Genomic DNA, 9,769 nt, shown 5'->3' on the forward strand with positions numbered 1-9,769 from the left:
AACCTATAAACACAAAGAGACTGGAATTAAAGCAAATTTCTTTTAACAAATTAATCCATATGTAATTCAGAACCCTTAATTGATGTCTGGAAACAATACCTAATAAATATGAACCATTTTCACTGAATCTACATGGATATTGGTCCATGTGTCATGCCCAAAGGCACAAACTTAAAGCAGCTGCATTAGCACTAATCTAAAGCTAACAGAGACTAGGACATATTTTCTTATGATTTCTTGACAATATCAAATGAAAAGTGTAATAAATAAAAAAAAATCAATGTGACTTGCATTGGTGCTACCATGGCAACACAGCTAATCTATAATAAGCGATTTGAAGTCTTTAACACCTGTAAAGTTGCATAAAGAATAAATCGCAAAGCTTTAAAAGCTGCACGTGTGCATGAATACCAGAATGAATGACAATAATTTGTATGAACTCGTGCAATGGCATCCAGCTGCACAGAGACTTTAAAGCACAGACTGAAGAGAAACTGATGACAGCTACTTCTTTTTCTGACTTCTGTCACATCCTCCATGAACAAGCAGCTCCTACTTATACAAATGAACTTAATTAATCTCATTCATTTCCAGAGACATAAACGTTAAAGTAAAAATATGTGACCAGAGTAGGAGGGGAGGAGGAGGGCGGCGGGACAGGGACTAGATAATAAGTCAAATGAATGACGATCTCTTTATCTTTACAGGCTTAGTAACAGTAAATGTGATTATGCCTGTACCACACCCACACCACTAACATTAGCAAATTCCTTCCCCTTTACTTCCTTTTAGTTCAAAATGTTCTACTTGAGTGCATATCCAGTTTGAAGAAAAATAAGTTGAGGTTAAAGTAGACCTATTGTGCTTGTTCTCTGCTATGCAGCTACAATCTGTGACACCTGTGGATCATTATGTTATAATTTAGACAATTTAATTTGCAATAGTCATCTAAAATAACCATAAGAAAAGAAAAGTCCACTGCCCAGTTGGAGCTGACGCCACCTTAAATTTCATAACAGTCGACACCTCCAATGGATAGCTGCAGATCACGGTAGCCAGCAGCTGATTTATTTTTATTTTTTTTCATTTTTACCAAAATGACTACAAAGTGATACCAAATCTTGAGCATATCACAGATTATGAACAAAGTAAGTAGAGAGCAGTGGGTGAATGGCGGCGGTGGTGAAAATTGGGATTGATCAGCAGTATGGCGTTTTGAAAATAATCTATTAAAAATTGCTCAGGCATACAAGAATCACTGCAAATACAACTATGGGTGTGTAAAAGGTAAGGGGAAACAACTATAACATGGTTAAAACTAACATGGTTAAAAGCTTTAAAAAGTTGAATTTGCATAATAACTCTGTTTTAAGTAAATGACAGGAGGCAGCCAAAACATGTGTTTCCGGGAGCTTCATTGATGTTCTTGTCTCCAGACTTGATGCATTCATTTGCATTAAGTAGCATCATTTTGACAGATGCCTCATTGTTGCGTCTCAGCTCTACATTAAATCTGACATTGTACATTTCTTTTTTGACAATTGTTTCTGTTTTGCGCAATGCCATACTTCTGGTGAATGCCATGTGTGAGAGTTTATGGTGTGCTTCACAGCTGTGGGCTGTGATTGCAAAGCTCAACCCCTCTCTTGTGTGTATTTCCGCGCATGTGTGTGTTACCGACAGGTGACTCATCGCACTGCAGATGACCACAATGTTTTTTGCTGCTTGAGCGTTCATGCCTCTACCGTTCCCTCTGCATTATATGAACCTTATTTTACACCTACATTCTTATCTCAAATCTTCTTTGCCATTTCAATTTGTTTTGCATCTTTGTGCTATCTCTAGTAATCATTGCTTTCTTTAGATGTTTACAAGATGGTATCAGCAAATTTACATAAGGCGCTAACTTGGAGGCTTTCTATAATATGAAAGATGCAAGGTACATGAAATTCAAAGAGAGGCAACATTTGGATGGGCCACTGTTTTATTGCTGCAAAATCTGAAAATGCATTACCAGAATGAAATTGCTCTGAAATGCCTTAGGGCTAAATGAAAATGTTACAAAAAAACAATAATTTGATCATAAATGTAGTCCTTGTGTAACCTTGCTTTAGTCACGCTTTAGTCTTTTTAATTTATTTTAACTTTCTGTGCAAATCAAGAGTCATCTCATCATTCATGGAAGGTATGACTTTTTTCTCTCATTTGCATTTTGAAGAGGTTTTCTGTGCCTTTTAGAAGAGGGCTGTCCACTACTAGAAGCAGCAGCAGTAGCCCAGGTATAATGAGATATAATGCCATGTTGTGATCTGATTGGCATGGCCAGCATCACTCAGAGGGGCGGGCCGAGGAATGGGACAGAGAGAAAGAGAGAGAGGGAGAGAAAGAGACAGTGAAAGAAGGAGAGGGGGAGAGAAATAATGATGATGATGATGAGGGGGATGATGAGGGGCAGTGAGCCGAAACAATGGCACAGGAGAGAAGCGTGCGGCTGCCCTCCCCTGTCCCTCAAACCTGCATCAATCATACATTCATTTAGCCTCTTGCTCAATTACAGCCCACCTCCTTTTTTGTCCTGCCTGCAATCCCACTGCCACATCCAATCCCACTGTTCAGATTGTAGCACATGTACATTAAAATCATGTCTGGGGATATTTTCAGTAAATGACCAAATTTAATTGAGAGAATTACTAGTATTTCCAGTGGTAAATATAACTTTTAAATGACAGAAGGCCATTTTGTACATAAGGCCAGTTGTATTTACTATAAAATATACAGTTTGTTTATTATAGTACAGAAGATATCAGTAATAATAGCAAAAAAATCAATGTTGTAATGTTGTAATAAAATTGTAAAAAGCAAACGCATAATATATTTTTCCCCAACAACCAAATCTGATAAAAGGCCTTAATATAGAAATAATCATAAGTAAGTTCTTTCTGTTTTTAGATCATATGTATGTTAAAGCTATATTATTGGAGCATGCGGTTAATTTTTTTTTTTTTTTGGTTAATCCAAGGCTTGTTTTTCTGAGTTGAATATATTGTTTTACTTGAGATTTTAAAATAATAATAAAATGACAAAATAAGCAAAATCATAAGCAAAAGAACAATTTAACAATATAATTTTACCCAAATTATTCAAACACACTCACTCAAAAACTGGAGCCAATTTTTTTTTTTTTTTTTACGTTAGCCAAACAAATCATTATCTCTATTATCTCAAGAATTCAAAGCCTGGATTTTGTAAATGTAAATAATTTTAATCTTTTCAGGAATCAGCCGAATTTGCTTTAAAAAGGGGGAGATTGGAGATTAGCCCAATCTCACTCTTGCAGGCGCACACACACACAGACACACACACTGAGCATTTACATTGCAATTACCCTGGGGCCCCTCTGCAGGTCCCAGTGGGGCCCCTGGCTCAAGACACTCTCTGAAGAGTCCCAGTTGCCCCATTGAAGAGATCATTAGCCTGGTTAGAGTAATCCACTACAATCTGTGCAGAGCTGTGGGTGTGTACGTCACTTGTGTGTTCAAGCGTTAAGCGGCTGTTAAATGGACTCTGTGGCCTTTAGTGTTGGTCGACATTAGCTTTATTGGTGTGATCTGAAAAGTTATTTAGTGACAGCTGGGATTTCCCTCCCCAGGGACGGGACCACTGACAGTTTATGATGGTAGACATGAATGAGAGGGGAAATAGGCGTTAAATTGAAAAACCTGGATACGCACCAGAGGAAAACATACCACTAAATAATGCAGGGGAGACATTTAGGAAAATGAGTTGGAAATAAAAATACATATTCTACTAAAACCCCGACATCAATGTTTTATAATTCATAAATAAAGGGATGTGAAACAGTACTCAACAATATCATCTGTTTGTTTTTTTTATTCTTGTGCTTTGAGTTTGGTTGCTGGATCTTCTTCTCAGGAGCCTGCAGTGTGCTGTTTCTAAAAGGGTGTAAAGCTGCTGTGTATTTCGGTGCATCCCGCTGTTACACTATAGGATGTGTAGGTTTTGTATGTGCTGGTCTGTGGACCTGTGTGACCTGGCCAACAGCCAGACACTTTCTCTTTATGCAAACGCTGTTGTTTGCAAAATGATCCTTCCTGCTGGAGCTAAGAGCGAGGGGCTTAGAATGTGTTGGGGGGGCTGATTGCACCTATTGTTTAAGTGTAAGGCTCGCAGCCTCTTAGGGGATAATTGGTACACAAGGAGGATAATGTGTTTGGACTGGAAAAGACAAGACATTAAAAGAAGAATCAAAAGAAAGGTGGACAGACGCTAATGCATAAGGTGAGGGTCACCCAAGCATTCCTGCTAGAAACATTTCACTATTCACAATTAAAATGTGTTTTTTATAGATAATAAAGATGTTGGTCTTATTTGTACATTTCAATTTATTCAAAAACATGGTCCAAAGATCGGCACTTTCATCAAACAATGACTCACATAAGGCATAGTGACGCATGTTCATCTGCTTTGACTTTGTGGTTTATTCATGAGCATCTTAGAAAATAATAAGTTGACAAATAAAGCAGATAATAAAAAGAGAACATTTCTACATATCGTTTAATATGACTAAATATCTATTTACACTTTTAAGTATGCTATAAAACATTTCAGTATAATATTTGCTCCTTTTATTAAATGCCTTTATTTAAATCTAGTAGCAAGTATAATATCTTTATATAGGCTTTGATGATAATAATACACAGATAATAATACAAAGTATTCATGATTGCAATTTACACATGCTACAGAGTTTTGGCCAAATTTTGATTAAAAGAGAAACTAAAATGTAGCTGTGTAAGTGTATAGCATCCTTATGTTTTATCTGAAAAGTGCTCAAATGTATGTATATTAATTTTTAGTTATTAGACTATATTTACTGTATTAATCGGAGGTGGATGAAGTGAAAGTGTTTACTGTAGGAATGAACCATTTTTCGACTTAAGACAAGTAGCATATGCTGGTGTAGATGCTGTAAACCTTTGTTTCATTACAGTCACTCCAAATCAGTCGTTTAACAGTGCTCTAAAACAAGCTTTTGCATTTCATGTATAATCATTTTGGCAGAACTGGGGTCATTTTAAAGCAGAAAAGAAACTTTGATGAGAAGATCAAATGATAAGTTAACAATTCAGACTCAACTCCTCAGATTGTCTCAAAATAGATGTGCTATCTTTGAGCACAAGCTTTGTGTCTTTTTTTTCAAAGCTATACAAGTGTAAGTAATAAAAACATACACGACAGGTGATGCAGAAATTGAAGGTCTTAAAAGGATGACCTTTAACATAGCGGGCTGATGCCAACGTCATGCGGCAAACAGCATTGTGAAAACTCTGTACTATGACCAGGTTTTTTTGGGCTCACTGCGTCATCAAAGTCAGTCCTGCATGTCTTTCTGTATGTGTCTATTTCATATTCCGGTCACAAAGCGTGTGGTGCAACAGCTCAAAGGGTACGATTTGGTATTTGGGAAATTTTGGGGGAGTTGATAAGTTTGGTGCCTCAAGGTCTGTCTGGGATGGGATGGCTGAACACGCAGGTTGGCAAGTGCTCATGACAATAAGCTTTTTTTCCCTCCTAAAACATGACAGAAATAGAAATAGTGATGTTTAGTGTGTTGCTTTGAGTGCAAAGGAAATCAGAGTATGTGTGTGTTACAAATTAGTATACTTGTAAGACAATTATTTGTGATATTATTCCATGTGCGCGTGTGTACAGTGTGTCTAAATTGGAAGGCTGTAATTAAATGCGTAGACCTCTCCACTATCTCCTCCTCCAGCCAGCGCCAGTGACGCACAAACCGCTGCACAGCCATGAGTCATCAGGCCCCCAGGATCACCACCCCTCCTTCTATCGCTCCATCCCTGCCTCCATACACCTCTACACGGCTCTCTATAACCCTCCACACATTCCTATGTCCCACTCTTTTAAAATTACTAGTCTCTCTCCCCACACCTCGCTATGATACGAGCATGCTCCTCTTTTCCCTATGCTTCACAAGAATCAAGCTCTATTTCCACCTCTATACGATGCACTATCTTTCCCGCATCCGACTGTCTGTGTCTCCGCCCCTCAGTACAACACACCCAGCACCTGCCACTACCGTCTTTATCTGCCCTGTTAACCTCTCCATGCCCACCCGTGCACCGCGGGTTATTAGGTTTGCCAGAGTCGTGGGGGGAAGGGGGGGGGGCTAGCATGCAAAAGAGCAAGCGAGCAGTGAGAGCCAGAGCTTGATTTGAGGCATTTGCCACCTGACGTCCTGAATCATTATCTGACTCATGCTAATCTCTTATCTCGTCTCTACTGAAAAACACGCACACACAAACGCGATTTAATGCACTCCGCAAAGTCGTGCCAGCATTTTGGAGAGCCAGAGAAGAAGAAGAAGCTCAAGATGACAATGTGTTAGCCACCAGAGAGCTGCTAGACACTCACAAAGTTGCATCCAAAGAGGAGAGAAGGCGACGCTTGCTCTTCCTCGGTAGCTGTGTTTATGATATGAGTAGGACTGGAGTGCATATTAAATGTATGACTCATAAATGTGTGTGTCTGTACCCCACCAACGCCCTGCAGAGAGGGTTCCATCAACTGCCGCAAGACGGATAAGAAAAAAGGCAATTTTGTGCTTTACTCGATGTGGTTACACAAAACATGTGGCTAAGCGGATGTATGCCAGTGTGCTTCTGTTCCTGAAAGTTTTATTCTTGATGTAGTGTTCACCAAGCTGTCTGATGAAATAATGTGTTTTGGGTGCAATAGCTTTGGACTAGGAATCAGTTGTTTCAAGCGGACAGTAGGGACATGCTTTGTTGTGCCCTTAGCTCTCTGTGAAACTGGTTGTGCCTTCAAATGTTAAATGTGTGTCACTTAATATTATCTATTAGCTATTATGATTTTGTCAATATATGTATACAGAGGCAATGTTTACAGTGGAAATGATTCTGGTAGTGTTAAAAATAGTACACATATCGTACTAGAGAACATGGAGCAAGTTCAAAAAATAATACTCACCCTCACTAAATTGAAACAACATAGTCAGATTTGCCCCACTTATCTGCTTTGCTTTGTTATTAATGTTGAAGAATGTCTCAATAGCAGTAGCACTATATTATCTTCATCTTGTGTTCTTACTAGTCTATTACAGCTTTTGAAAGACCATAAACATTTTAAATAAAAGTCTTCTCATTCTCTAAAAGTGACATGAATTTATGCATAACAACACTGCTATGAATATCAGAAAAAACTGCAAGACAAAAGACTACGTGCTTGTTGTCATACACCAAAGACATCAGCATGTTATTGTTCTAAGGCTGCACAATATATTGAGATGGAATTGAAAACATGATTCGGTTGATGTAATTATCAAATCACAAGGACTACAATTATTTAGATAATAGAATGTCTACTGCAAAGAAAAATACGTCCTGTAATTTTATAGAAATATCTTGTACCTGTAGTTTAGACCTGTAAACCTAAAACTCCTGGAGTTGTTTGCAATGTGCACTGTGAACAGAATGTTACGTTTTAAGCATAAATCACACATTTAGTTGCAATCAAAATTCTCAATAAAATAATAAAAAAAACAAAATAATACAAATGCAAATATATTGCTAATAGCTTCTTATTCAGTGTAAAACTGTACACAAATATGATTTTGGATATATAGTGGAATAAAACAGCTAAGAGTCCTAAAAATCTATGTAGCATCCAGGATCACAAAAAGGGTCTGCTATCACATTAGAACTACAAGTATCATATCCTAAAACACTTAAATATATAATACAATATGCAAAAAGGAGATTTACATACTTTGAGGCTGAGGTATCTGAACATAACAGTAACAGTAACAGTTTAAACTGTTACCCATGTCTCTAGCGTGTTTGTGTCTTACACAATCCACTCGCTAATATTCACATGCAATAATTCATTTTTGAATTATTGTCTGACAAAGCAAAGAAGAGTAGACCATGCAAGCACTGCCAACACGCAATCGTCCTAAAATGTACCATAGTAACATACTGAACTAAGAAACATATTGGACTCTTTCTTCTGGGTCTGTAATAGATAGAGACCGACTATAAAGAATTCTATCAGTGAATTATTGCACAGACATCAGTCACTTATGTGACCTGATGTAGGCCTCAGATAGAATGAGAAACGCATGTGACATGTGCATGAGACATGTGTATGAGACATGTGTATGAGACATGTGTATGAGACATGTGTATGAGACATGTGTATGAGACATGTGTATGTGACATGTGCATGAGACATGTGTATGAGACATGTGTATGAGACATGTGTATGAGACATGTGTATGAGACATGCTCATAGCAGCAGTGGCCTTTAGGCTTCTATGTGTGTGTGTATATGTCACCTCTCTTCTTTGTTGGTTGGGTCAACAGTCTTTGTGCTCTTTGGCCGTTGACTGTCATCTTGCATAGCTTCTGGAAAATACTGGAGGCTCCTGTGGATCCTTATTTGCCCTTTAGTGTAAAACAATGTGTTATTGTTGCATATTATTATGGTTTGGAACATGTGTTCTTAGATTCTTAGTTCTTAGATTTGTTCTGGTTGTGAAATGATTTTATTTTTGTTGGCATAACAAAAAGAGCATTTGATGTTAATACTTCTAAGCTTATATTTATAAAGAATGCATTGTTTGCAAACGTTTACTGCTAGGTGATTTCAGCACACTGAAAACAGTCATATAGGCCTAAACCTCCTGCTTCTGCTCATACTTGACTGGACATTTTCCTTCATTACTTTACATGTGTGAAATAGTAATGATGTCAACATGCCTCATTAGTGGCTCATGGCTGAGCATAAATATGGATTCAGTTTAAATCTACCACTCAATTAGTGTTTTTTGGATTAAACGCTAGGAATTACTAGCATAGACAAGTGGACATGCACATACCGCAACATCATGCATAATCATTTTCAAATTGTCCTTAAACAAATTAGCAGTATTGACGTGGGCGCATTAGCCTATTTTCATTTTTACTGGGTGCATGGCAAATAACAGCAACCTAAAAAAATCACTACACAAACCAGGGAAAGAGTAGGGCATTTATGATTTTAAATTCAAACAACACTACAGCATAAATAAATACATATAAAACAATCAAGTTTACTACTTATAATCAATGGCCTACATGTTGTACTGCGCGCTCCTGGCGCCTGGTCCATGGCGAGTTTCTAGCGGGTCCATGGCGGGTCTATGGCGGGTCCCTGGCGGGTCTATGGCGGGTCCATGGCGGGTCTATGGCGGGTCCCTGGCGGGTCCCTGGTGTGATGGGATTGTGCTGTTAAGGGGAGACCCGCTGGAAACAACATGCGCCTAAACAAACACGTGAGTGCTTTCATATTTGCTCCATTTTATTATTAGACCGGGGTGTGGCTGTAGTCCAGGGCTAACCTTTAGCTTTGGATTTTTGTTACTTCAGACTTCATCTTAAAGACTGTCTTGTCCTGTCTTGCTCTAATGTTGTTGATAACGTCACGTTATAATAATTTATATTTCAAACACATTTTTATAAACTATTTCCAAGGCCTATAGTCTACTTTCACAATTGCAGGTTGAAAACTGGACATGTTTCTCAAACTGTGGTGTGGTGTTGTAGATTCTACTTCATGCCCAAAATCTATGTTTCTGTTACAGAATAATCATAAGTCAGGGGTTCCCAAACCCCCAAAGTAAACATGCACCTGACTCACTGCAAAATTCAATTTGAAATGTAATTACATT

The sequence above is a fragment of the Periophthalmus magnuspinnatus genome, chromosome 14 (genome assembly GCF_009829125.3).
Source record: "Periophthalmus magnuspinnatus isolate fPerMag1 chromosome 14, fPerMag1.2.pri, whole genome shotgun sequence".
NCBI classification, from domain to species: Eukaryota; Metazoa; Chordata; class Actinopteri; order Gobiiformes; family Gobiidae; genus Periophthalmus; species Periophthalmus magnuspinnatus.